The sequence below is a fragment of the Trifolium pratense genome, linkage group LG6, assembly GCF_020283565.1.
Source record: "Trifolium pratense cultivar HEN17-A07 linkage group LG6, ARS_RC_1.1, whole genome shotgun sequence".
Classification (NCBI taxonomy): Eukaryota; Viridiplantae; Streptophyta; class Magnoliopsida; order Fabales; family Fabaceae; genus Trifolium; species Trifolium pratense.
Window position 1 is genome coordinate 39,524,106 of NC_060064.1, and position 13,375 is coordinate 39,537,480.

The 13,375-nt window shown below is 33.1% G+C and overlaps 3 pseudogenes; all 3 read right to left on the bottom strand.

Moving 5' to 3' along the window:
- On the bottom strand, positions 1 to 3,045 carry LOC123893076 (annotated as a pseudogene).
- A 517-nt stretch (positions 3,046 to 3,562) lies between these two features.
- On the bottom strand, positions 3,563 to 7,176 carry LOC123893075 (annotated as a pseudogene).
- A 1,517-nt stretch (positions 7,177 to 8,693) lies between these two features.
- On the bottom strand, positions 8,694 to 12,648 carry LOC123892255 (annotated as a pseudogene).
- Positions 12,649 to 13,375: the final 727 nt, after the last annotated feature.

Consider the following 13,375-nt stretch of genomic DNA (forward strand, 5'->3'; position numbering starts at 1 on the left):
CTATAAGGGTGGTCTGAGAGTGTTTCTTGGAGCACTAATCCAAGCGGAACCTGCAATGGCAAACCTCCACAGTGTGTTGACATGCTCTGGCAGAGCGAACTGGATACCAACACGTGGACCTACCAATATGTTTCCGGGCTCTGGACCATCTAAGAGTTCTAAACCACCTGCGTTGTACATTTTTCCATTTTGAGAAATCATTGATATCTATTTTTCAATTTCACATTTGGAACACTCAATTATATAGAGAACTTACCAGGGGTATAAAGTGGATGATTGGACCATTATGTGGAAAGACCTAGTGCCTGACCAACCTAAGGTTTTGGAGTACATTTCAGTTAATCAATTTGGGAAACTAAGATGATAAATTTAGATATGCAAAACATGTGCGAAAATCAGGTCATCTCCACTAATATTATATGTTCTTAAAATTTAAGAAAGTAAGTAAACTAAATGATGAAACCTTTTTGTCATCTTTAATTTTTTACATTCTAGCAAGAACCAGTGTAATCGTTGTGATCATAGTAGACTCTGTTGTGTCAAAATGTGTATACATTTTACAAATGATGCAAAACTTTCTAAACCATCTTGGGCAATATTTTGATTAGGTGCTTCTAAGTTCTGAATATTTATAGACGCAGTTTCTTTAAACTTAAAGGAGGGTGAGCACAACCTGGGAAAACTTTATTACAGAGTGGATCTTTTCAGAATAGCTAAAGCATAAAACTTATTAAACAGGACATCAAATTTTTTCACAAATCACAAGCATGTAAATCATAAAACTTGGGGTTATGCAACGGACAATTACATATCTGAGGTATCAAACTTAACCATCTATTGATCATTACTAATTAAGATACAATTTCCATTATTCTTTTAATCTCTCCAAAATTTTCCAAGAGGCAAAGACCGATAAAACCAGGATATGAAATACAACATGGGTACGATACAACACCGATACCATGATACCATTTTTTTGGAATTGAGTGCTACAAAGCAAGACTGTGATAGCAGCTGCGTCGTACTTTAACAGAATTAGTAACTTCATATATTGACTATTAACTTGTTGATAGTAAAGCACTAAAATGTAGACAACTTTGAGTTGATAAATGATAAGTTAAATGGTAGTGCAAAACATTGACTGAATTATTTTCCTAGAAAGCATCTCAGAGACTCAGACAGATGTAAAAAAGGGAGGGAAACTAACCTTCCCAGGGCCTGTAAGAAGTATAGGTTTGTCAGTGTTTTGACCTCGGCGCTGTTGAATAACATCCAATCCTGTAATATTGTTGAATATTAAAAAATAAAACTATAAATAATTTATGCAAGGTTACCTTATAATGAATGCTAGTGGAGACATTTTAGTCTTTTCGCTAGAGTTGATTTAACTCTTACTTCGAGAGGGGAAAAAACATTACAGAACTTATGCTGAACAATACATTGCTAACAAATAATTGTTTGTTTTTATACAAGCTTCCCTTATAATGAGCTAATGGCAACTATATGTTATTGCAACAACAGTGCTGAACTTATACCGAACGACTAGCCTTGCGATTTAGTGAACCAGCTTTTCGCTTTGGCTTTAGCCACAACCACAAGAGTAAATAGTTATAGTTGCACATGCAATCTGAGTTTATAGTTTCGAATAGTCCAGCTTGTTATGATTTTGAACTCATTTGTTAAGGATTTTTTTCTTTAAAAAATCACTTTATTCTTAAGCACTTGTCTCTTATAGATTTTTCTTTTCCTTTTAAGAGAATAATGCATTCATCTTAATGACTTGCTTGCATATCATAATCTATTTCATTCATCCATAAACCGAATCTGTAACACAAAATGCATGAGCATCTAAAGGGGGCCATGAGGACACATGGTTTATCAGGAAAGTGGTTCATTAAATTGAAAATATGCAAGGATAAAGAGAAGTTAACCATGGAATGATATATTGCTAAACGGAAAAATGCAACAAGTAAAAGGATGGTTTATTTGCACTACTAGTCAGTGTATTAAAATCGGGCCCCCGATCTCAGCCATGGCATCAAGAGTATTGATGCAGTTGCTATCACAATTTAAACCCTTGGTATTGGTATACTACAAATGAGCTAGACTATTGAGCATTACCACAAATGGGGGCACAAGAACGTATCAAAACACCAGATCCAACTCCTTCTTTATCAGCAACAACATTCAGCATTATGTGGAGACCATAGCAAAGATAAACATATGCATGCCCACCCAGTCCAAACTGCAAAACAAAACAGGAACAAATACATATCAATATTACTCTACAATACATAACCTAACATCGCATCTTCAATTCAAATTGAGAGAAAAAGAAGCATCTTACAACAGGAGCAGTTCTCGGAGTAATACCTGCCTTTAGAGGAAGAATACTTTTGACAATTCGAAGTTCAACTAAAAGAGAAATAATGTCTGATCAAATATTGTTAGTAGTTAGTATTATACTGCATTAACGAGTTTTTTGTTTGTCAAAATTATTTGACAAGTACTGGTATACTTAACTTGACTTAGGATTAAAGATAGGGCTGAAGGCTGTTTTAGTAGACCCCAACAAGCTCCACATTTTTAATTAAAATAATTTTAAAATTTCTCTTTTAAGTCTCTTTACATGTTCACAGACTCTTAAAATTGGCCTTTATATTGCCAGACCTGTTAACATATGAGAGACCTAAAGAACAATTTTTAAATAATTTTGAATTTAGTTCTACAATTTCATGATGAATAAAAATATAATAAAGGATTTCCATTAAAATATAATTGAAAATTTATTTCCATTAATATAATAAAAATAATTTTTTTCACCTTTGGTGGACATTTGATTTTCCACATGAGTTGCCAATTACTTGCAATTCGGTGATGCTCTATATACAAAATATCCTCCATACAATGACGATAAGCACTAAGGACTGAGTATATCTCATTCTTTTCAAACCTCTGAATCACACTGTCTCGCTGAACAACATCAATAAGAGGTGTCTTTAGTATTTTTGCCCCTATATTATCATCAACCAGACCTTGTCTCATTCCTTTTTTGCATCATGCAGAAATGCGTTGGCTGCTGTTAGCTGTTGCAGGTTCAGATTCAATATCATCGGCCTAGTGATGGTTGCACTGTAATTCAACCAGTTTTGATCCCAACCAGATATGTTGTGTCCAAACTCCAATATCTTCATCAATATTTATAATTCACTAATAAAAGTTGCACCAAAAACCAATATAAAGCTACATTGATACAACGAAATGAACGACCGACAGTTCAAAACTACATTGTGAGAAACACCTGCCTTTAATGGCCAATGACACCTCAAATAAATAACCTAAGAGAAGACATGTGAGTTTACCTTAGAAAAATATTGGAAATGTAACTTCAATGTGGCACTTTATGGGTAATTCAATTTGCCATTTTAACATTTGCAAATGACATGAGGTATATATATACAACACATTCTTACAAAATTCAAAGTTGGTAAGACAAATTTCTAATCTGTTTCTAAGGTATATATACACACATTAATTTGTTAATTAATATTATCAAACCACTAGTCTCCTTCAAGCTACTACCACTCCACTCTATAAGGGTGGCCTGAGAGTGTTTCTTGGAGCACTAATCCAAGCGGAACCGGCAATGGCAAACCTCCACAGTGCGTCGACATGCTCTGGCAGAGCGAACTGGATACCAACACGTGGACCTACCAATATGTTTCCGGGCTCTGGACCGTCTAAGAGTTCTAAACCACCTGCATTGTACATTCTTCCCTGTTGAGAAAAAATTGATATCTATTTTTCAATTTCACATTTGGAACACTCAATTATATAGAGAACTTACCAGGGGTATAAAGTGGATGATTGGACCATTCTGTTGAAAGACCTAGTGCCTGACCAACCTAAGATTTTGGAGTACATTCCAGTTAATCAATTTGGGATATGCAAAGACATTTGTGTGAAAAAAAGGTCATCTCCACTAATATTCTATGTTCTTAAAATTTAAGAAATGAAGTAAACTAAATGATGAAACCTTTTTGTCATATTTAATTTTTCCCATTCTAGCAAGAACCAGTGTAATCATTGTGATCATTAGTAAACTCTGTTGTGTCAAAATGTGTATACATTTACAAACGATGCAAAACTGTCCAAACCATCTTGTGCAATGCTTGATTAGGTGCTTCTAAGTTCTAAATCTTTATAGATGCAATTTCTTTAAACTTAAAGGAGGGTAAACACAATCTAGGAAAGCTTTATTACAGAGAGTGGATCTTTTCAGGATAACTAAAGCATAAAACTTAAATAAACAGGACATCAAATTATTTCACAAATCACAAGCATGTAAATCATAAAACGTGGGGTTATGAAATGGACAATTTACAGATCTAAGGTATCAACTATCAAACTTAACGTCTATTGATCATTACTAATTAAGATACAATTTCCATTATTTTTTTAATCTCCCTCAACTTTTCCAAGAAAGGGGCAAGACCTATAAAGCTAGGATATGAAATACAATATGGGTACAATACAACACTGATACAGTGATACCATTTCTTTGGAATTGAGAGTGCTACAAAGCAAGACTGTGATAGCAGCTGCATTGCACTTTATGAGCAAAACAACTTCCTATATTGATTAGTAACTTGGTGATAGTAAAACACTAAAATGTAGACAACTTTGAGCTGATAAATGATAAGTTAAATGGTAGTGCAAAACATTAACTGAATTATTTTCCTGGAAAGCATCTCAAAGACTCAGACAGATGTAAAAGAGGGAGGGAAACTAACCTTCCCAGGGCCTGTCAGAAGTATAGGTTTGTCAGTTTTTTGACCTCGGCGCTGTTGAATAACATCCAATCCTGTAATATTGTTGAATATTACAAAATAAAACTATAAATAATTTATGCAAGGTTACCTTATAATGAATGCTAGTGGAGACATTGTAGTCTTTTTGTTAGAGTTGATTTAACTCTTACTTCGAGAGGGGAAAAACAATACAGAACTTATGATGAACAATACATTGCTGACAAATAATTGTTTGTTTTTTATGCAAGGTTTCCGTATAATAAGCTAATGGCAACTATATGTTATTGCAAATTCGCTACAACAATGCTGAACTTACACCGAAAGACTAGCCTTACGATTTAGTGAGCCAGCCTCTTGCTTTGGCTTTAGCCACAACCACAAGAGTAAATAGTTATAGTTGCACATACAATCTGAGTTTATAGTTTCAAATAGTCCAGCTTGTAATGATTTTGAACTCATTTGTTAAGGATTTTTTCTTAAAAAAATTCACTTCATTCTTAAGCACTTGTCTCTTATAGATTTTTCTTTTCCTTTCAAGACAATAATACATTCATCTTACTGATTCAATTGCATATCATAATCGCTTTCATTCATCCACAAACTGAATCTCTAACACAAAAAGAATGAGCATCTAAAGGGGGCCATGAGAGCATATGATTTGTCAGGCAAGTGGTTCTTTAAATTTAAAATATGCAAGGATAAAGAGAAATTAACCATGGAATGAAATATGTGCTAAACGCAAAAATGCAACAAGTAAAAGGATGGTTTATTTGCACTATCTCAGCCATGGCATCAAGAATATCGATGTAGTTGCTATCACAATTTAAAACCTTGGTAATTGGTATTAGTATACTACGAATGAGGTAGAGTATTGAGCATTACCACAAATGGGGGCACAAGAACGTATCAAAACACCAGATCCAACTCCTTCTTTATCAGCAACAACATTCAGCATTGTGTGGAGACCATAGCAAAGGTAAACATATGCATGCCCACCCGGTCCAAACTGCAAAACAGGAACAAATACATATCAATATTACTCTACATAACCTAAGATAGCATCTTCAATTCAAAAGTGAGAGGAAAAGAAGCATCTTACAACAGGAGCAGTTCTTGGAGTAATACCAAACCGACCATGACTAGCTGAATCATTTGATCTATATGCTTCAACCTGTCCAACATTAATTCCTTATTAAATCACACAGAAACAAAACTTTATTACCTAAAACTAGGCTAGTGCTACACTGGACCATGTAGTACCAGAAACTAAGCTAGTTCCATGACCACCTTCATAAGTGATCCACAGTGGTAGTGCTTAAAATTATCAGAAATTCTAAGACGGACGACAATGCTCTTTAAAAGTAAAAAATCACGACTCTTCGAGTCTTTACGGCTAAAACAATGACATAATTGACGCAAGTTCAATGAGTTACAATTATATTTTCCGTTGTTTTAGTCAAACCGGTATCAATTAAGTCATTATTTCAGTCGTAAAAATGAGGATGGCCGTTAACTTATACTTTCAAACAACAATGTAAGTCGTAGTTGAAATGTTAAATATTTTTGAAGTATTGATCTACAATGGACAAATTGCAAAGGTGGTCCATATTAGAATTTTCCCCTAAAACTAACCAAATGTGAGACAAAATCAAGGATTAAGCCCCGTTTGGATTGACTTATTTTTAACTCATGTGAAACAACTTATGCAAATAAATAAACTTTTATGTATTATTATAAGTTTTTCGAGGTAGTTTATGATAAAGATACAATTTTTGTTAGTGACCACTTATGAATTAACATAAAAGTTTATTTATTTGCAAGCTATTTTCATAAGCTCAAAAGAATCATCATGATAGAAAATTTCCAATTTCTATTTTGGACTATTAATAACTTCAAAGACTAAAATGATAACATTCTAAAAATTCAAATTCATGAACTAAATAGACTTTTCAATAGCATTTCGAAAGGGGATTACCTCGGTAATCTGAAGAACGACGTCGTCTCTGCGAAGAAACTTTCCGAGCAAACGAGGGGCAAGGTCCAGTGCATCGATTTGAAAGAACTCGTGGGGTAAAAGTTCCGTTTTTTCGAATGAAATGTACTGTTCTGATGATGATGGATTGGATTTGGCGGTGAATTTGGGTGATTTGGAACGCGGCGTTTTGATTCGTGGAGGGTGTGATATGTGTTGGGCGAGTCGCTTGAAGCGAGTCGCTTGAAGCGTTGTTTTCGTGTCATTATTACGGCGGTGCTGCGGTGACGAAATGAATCAAAAACGGAGGATTCGGGAGTTGAGTCACGGTGGTGGAATGTGGTTTTGGTGGGAGGGAAAGACATGCCGTAGAGTTTCTTATGCTGTGCAAATGCATTGCCGATTTTTTACTTGCATCACACTTATATTTATATTACTCCGTCCGTTCCAAATGTAAGTGACTTTGGATAAATTATACAAATTAAAAAATATAATTAATGTAGTAGGGAAAAGATAAATTATGAGTTAGTTTACAAAATTATCTTTAATTAATGGTATAGGAAAGATAAATCGAAGAATTGAAAGAAAAAGAGTAATAAAAAGTTAAGGGTATAATAGGAAAATTAGCATTAAATGTTTCATTGGTAATGTAAAGTGACTTATAATTTGATACAATTTTTTTCCTCAAAGTGACTTACAATTTGGAACGGAGGGAGTAGTGATTAAAGGCTCGTTTGAATAAGCTTATTTTTGAACTTATGCAAACCGCTTATACAATACAAATTATGTTTTATGCTATTTTATAAGTCCACACTAGTAAAAATTGTATTTTTATAGGTCATTTTATCATAAATTACTTTAACAAACATATAAAAATACATAAAAATTGCATTATGGTGTTTGCATAAGCTCAAAAATTAGTTAATCCAAACGGGCCATAAATTAATTTTGCAAACTTAGTTTAGGAACATCGAGTTATATATATATATATATATATATATATATATATATATATATATATATATATATATATATATATATATATATATAGGGAGTGTATCCGGTGAGAACTGATAACTATTGTGAGAAACGAGAACTATTAATAGTAACCATGCGATTTAATTGACGCATCAGATTAAAATCTTCCATTCACTTAAAATTCCATGTGATTCTATTTTGTGTATATTGAAATATCTTCCTATATATAATCTTTCCTAATTTATTCCTATAATATTTCTTAATTTATTAATACAGCTCCCTCTAAAACTTATCACTCTTTTGGCCACCCCCTCCAAAACCTACCCGAACAAGGTACTACCCCCTTCTTTCTTTTTCTTTGCTGCTTGCCGCCATCTATTATCAATGCAGGTAATGCATATCATGCCAAACACAAATAGCATGTTAGGAACATGATTGTTTTATGGACCAAGTATAGTTACATTGCAGACCAAACCTCAAATACAAGGCCAAACCAAACCTCATATAGTTACGTCACAGATCAAAACTCAAATACCATAATAATTAATTGTACATTGTGATCCAAATTAAATGAAAACTGAAAAACTAAATTCAATGACTCACAAGAGCTGATATAAAATTCTCTCTAACAACCAATTTGTGATCCATATTCTCTAACATACAAGAAGCTACATCTTTGTTCACACAAACTTATTCGCCACTTAGTATAGGTAGTATATATGATGCTCATCATGCATTTTATCATGTATAAAAATAACAGAGGATAAGAAAAATCAATTTCAAAAGAAGTGTACAAGAGTTTCTCCATCAATCAAATAGTGCTCATTTTAATGAGCCAGAATAAAACTTGAGAATAAGATGCACTTAATCTAACTAAGTATTACAAGATAAAACCAATGTAAGACAAAATAAAAAATAGCCACATGAAAAATCATAGTTTCCACCTAATAGCAAAAAGATTGGCCAAAACCAAGCCAAAATTGAGTTCTTCGTTGGGCACTTGCATTTTTCTATCCCTACATATTAAAAATATGTTTTTATGTTAATGCTTAAACCAAACATGCATTAAAAAAATAAATAACTTTCAGCAAAGTACATGAGAATAATATTTTTACCAGGATTAGGGAGATGATTTTGAAGGACAGTTGCGATTGTCATGATATACATATTGACCACATGCTCTACAAAGTCGAGGTGGTTTTTTCTGTTGTTGCTCGATGGCCTTCTCTTTACCACCTTTAATTCGTTTTCCACTTCCTTTTGTCTTTGATTGTTTTGGTGGACGAATATTCACTTCGGTAGGAAGTTCAAATCCAATTAAAGACTCTAATTCTTTTTTCTTTGTTTGTGTAGAATCACCTTCAAACTCAAACAATTGCTTTTCAATTTTCACACATTCATTAATTATAAGATGCAATTTTTCTTTATGTTGTCCAGCCATATGCATACACTTAAATAAGTGGTTCCATGCCTTTGAAATGAGTTGACTCTCTTTTTCAGTTGCAGCACACCCTTCCAAGAGATTACCATCAACATCAAAAATAGGTTGTTTAGTTGCCAGCTTGGTCCACCTATTTAGAATGTACTGACTCGGTATTTCATTTAAACCTTTCCCTTTCGAAATACAGAGTATATGTCTACATGGTATCCCTTGAGCTTCAAACATTTTGCACGAACAATTCCAAATGGAATCAGAAATGTTATAAACCACTTCTCGTACTTTTCTATTGGTTTCATTGTTATCAATTATGTGTAAGATATCCATGCCATCCTATTGATTCCTATTTTCAACTCCATAATCTACACATGCAGCCCACAATTCATTTTGAAAAATGTAAAAGTTTTCACGTGTGTAAATATCTCTACCATGTCTCTCTAAACCACGATCTAACTTTAATTTTGGTAAAGTATGAAGTGAATTATTGTCAGCAAGTAACTCTTTATATCTTTGAGCATCTAATGCAGACTCAAATCTCATCCAAAATTCAACCAAGATAACATTAGGATTCAAAAAATTACCATAGAAGGAATTTTCACTCTCAGATCTTGATGTTGTTCTCAATATCCCACCCAAAAGTATGTCCCTAAAGTAAGATGGGATCCACATACTTCGAATATCATACATATGTGAAAGCCATTCATTCTTTTCCAACTCAAACTCAATCATGACAGATTTCCATGTTGCTTCGAATTCGTCCGGAGTCTCTGAACCCCAAACACATGACTTAAATTTATTATTGAACTCTGAGTTACCATTCAAAGAAACACCCACCTTTTCGGAAACCTTTTTCATAATGTGTCACATACAAAGTCTATGTGAAGAGGAAGAAAATACCTTCTCTATGGCAACTCTCATGGCTGGATCTTGATCTGTTATAATAAGATTTGGCTTATTTCCTCCCATTGCTTCCAAAAACTTTTCAAATAACCAAATAAATGACTCTGCTTTCTCTTCTGCTAAGAAGGCAGCTCCAAAGGTGATACATTGTCTGTGGTGGTTAACTCCAGTAAATGGGGCAAAAATCATTGAATATTTATTCGTTTTATATGTAGTGTCAAACGAAACCACATCACCAAATAATGAATAATTTTTTCTACATATACCATCTGCCCAGAAAACATATTTCAGTTGATCTTCAACATCTACCTCATAAGCAAAATAAAATGACGGATTCAATTCTTTCTTTCGCTTAAAGTTATCGATAAATACATTTGCATCAGAATCTTTAGTCAAGGTCTTTAAATCTCTCAAACAAATTTGTAGATCCCTCTGTGTGCACCCGACATTTTCATGACCACCAAGTTGTTCTGTCAATAATTGGTATGTTTTTGAAGGACCAATATTTACATTACCATTTGCAAGCAATATACTCTTATGAACAGGATTCACTTTTCTTGCTGATCTGAGAAATTGTCTCTTGCTAGGTGAGGCAAGTGGATGTGTATGACTTTCATGAAATCGCGTGAGCTCATATTTACCTCCCTCTAAAAGTTTAAAAGCAACTTTCGCATCACATCCTTCTCTAGTAAGACTCCTCTTCTTAGCTTTAACTACTGATTGAATTTGTTCTCCTTCTCCATCTTTTGTTTCATTTGGCTTGAAACCTTGTTTTGAGCAAACAAAATATTTCCAACGCTTGACTCCATTTATATTTTTATTTTCTGATGAGCAACGCACGCTAAAGCCAACACTGTGTGCATAGTTCTTGTAAAAAATTTCACCATCTTCTAAAGTATCAAAGATTTGTCCTACTTTAGGCTTTATTTTTTCATCACAAAATGGCACACCTTGATTTACCTACCAGAAAACAATTAACAAAAAAATTAAATTTAACTCAATAACTTTGTTAAAAAAAAAACTCAATAACTAAAACTAAGAAATATAGATAATGTAATTGTACGCCAATGGATTACTTGATCTGTTTGTGATATATAGAAGCATCTTGTGTGGTATCAAAAGTTGGTTCATCAATTTCATCAGGTCCCATTCTTTAATTAAGAGGAAAAAAACAAAAATATTAGAAATAATAACTAAAAACTAAAAAACTAAAACAAAGGTCTATGTTGACCCTGTTTTGAAAGAAGTGAAATATTTGATTAAAGAAACAAAAAGAAATAGCATATGGACACAAGCCAAGAGAAAGAAATAGCAAAAAGAAAGAAGTGAAATATCTTATTGAACTAATTATACTCCTATTCTCTAAGTCGTGTAACAGAGAACACAAGCCAACAATTAACTTACAAATATTTGATTGAAATTTTGTTAGTACATGCAAGAAGACATAAACAAACACCAATCAGATAATAGATGGCGGCAAGCAGCAAAGAAAAAGAAAGAAGGGGGTAGTACCTGTTCGGGTAGGTTTTGGAGGGAGTGGCCAAAAGAGTGATAAGTTTTAGAGGGAGCTGTATTAATAAGTTAGGAAATATTATAGGAATAAATTAGGAAAGATTATATATAGGAAGATATTTCAATATACACAAAATAGAATCACATGGAATTTTAAGTGAATGGAAGATTTTAATCTGATGCGTCAATTAAATCGCATGGTTACTATTAATAGTTCTTGTTTCTCACAATAGTTATCAGTTCTCACCGGATACACTCCATATATATATATATATATATATATATATATATATATATATATATATATATATATAGGATTGTGGTTTGAATCTTGGAGATCCTACTTACTTATCTCATGGATAAAGCTTTTAACTCTTTACTACTTAACAAAAAAAACTAATCTATTAAAAAAATTGAGAGGGATCAAAATAGATTTCTCGCTATTTATTAATTTTCATTATGGCTTAAATGCAGTTTTACCCCCTTTGTTTTGAAAAATGCGGAATTTTATCCCCCCAATTTTATAATTTGTTGGATTTTTCCCCCCACCAAAATTCTACACAAAATCTACTTCTGAGCCTCAAGTTCAAAGCTTCGCACAAAACTCAATTTGGATCAATAATTCACAAAACTAGTACCGAAACGACTGAAATCCAGTTAGTTTTTCACAGAATCAAACTCCACTAAATTTGAAGTTACAGAGAGAGATTAATTACTATTTTAGTGGAGGCCTGTTCAAATTAATTATCGTATGAAACTACTACTGGCATTTTCGTCATGCCTCTCACCCTGTAGCTCATTTTTTAATAGTATTTACATGTATAGAAAGCTAACGAAATTACCCTTGTTGTCATTTCAATTTCGTCGAATTTGGAGTCACGATGCGTTCGGTAGACGATATTGAATTTGAAGGTCCCAAGTAGATTTCTACAGCATTAGTAATTGGACAGACCTTCACTAAAACGGTAATTAATCTCTCTGTAACTCCAAATTTAATGGGGTTTGAATATGTGCAAAGCTAACTCGATTACAGTCATTTCGGTATCAGTTTTGTGAATTATTGATCCAAATTGAGTTATGTGCGAAGCTTTGAACTTAAGGCTCAGAAGCAGATTTTGTGCAGAATTTTGGTGGGGGGCAAAATCCAACCAATTATAAAATAGGGGGGGTAAAATTCTTCATTTTAAAATAGGGGGTAAAACTGCATTTAAGCCTTCCATTATTTTTTTACATACAAATGAAAAAAAACAAACTTGCAAAGGACATCTTTAGACTTCAAGCTCATTACTAGGTTTACTAGGTTTGCAAGTCTAAGGGGTTAAAATATTATATTAATATTTTTTCAAATAACTTTTTTTTTTTAACATTTCTTTTTTTTTTGAAGAAGCCAAAATGAAATATATTAACACAAACAGTCTCCCCAGCACAAGACGTACCAAGGTAGACTTTTTTTTAACATTTCTTACTCTCAGACCTATTACCTATTGTCATAACTAAGTCTCATAGACAATCTAATAAGAAAGTTCTTATCAAAATATCGATACAGCTCAGTAATAGTTATTTATCAAGTACATCCAAGGTGCTAACTTTGGGTGTCACACAATCAAGGGCGTTACCGTGTTGGAACAAAATTGATTTAAAAATGTTTGCCCCTAAATCTATTAAGGTTTTGATGATAACAAAGTATTAATAAACAATTGGAAGGACTAAAAATTTAATTTAAGTGTGCAGAACTTAGCTTCAGATAAGCTCTGAATAAAGCTC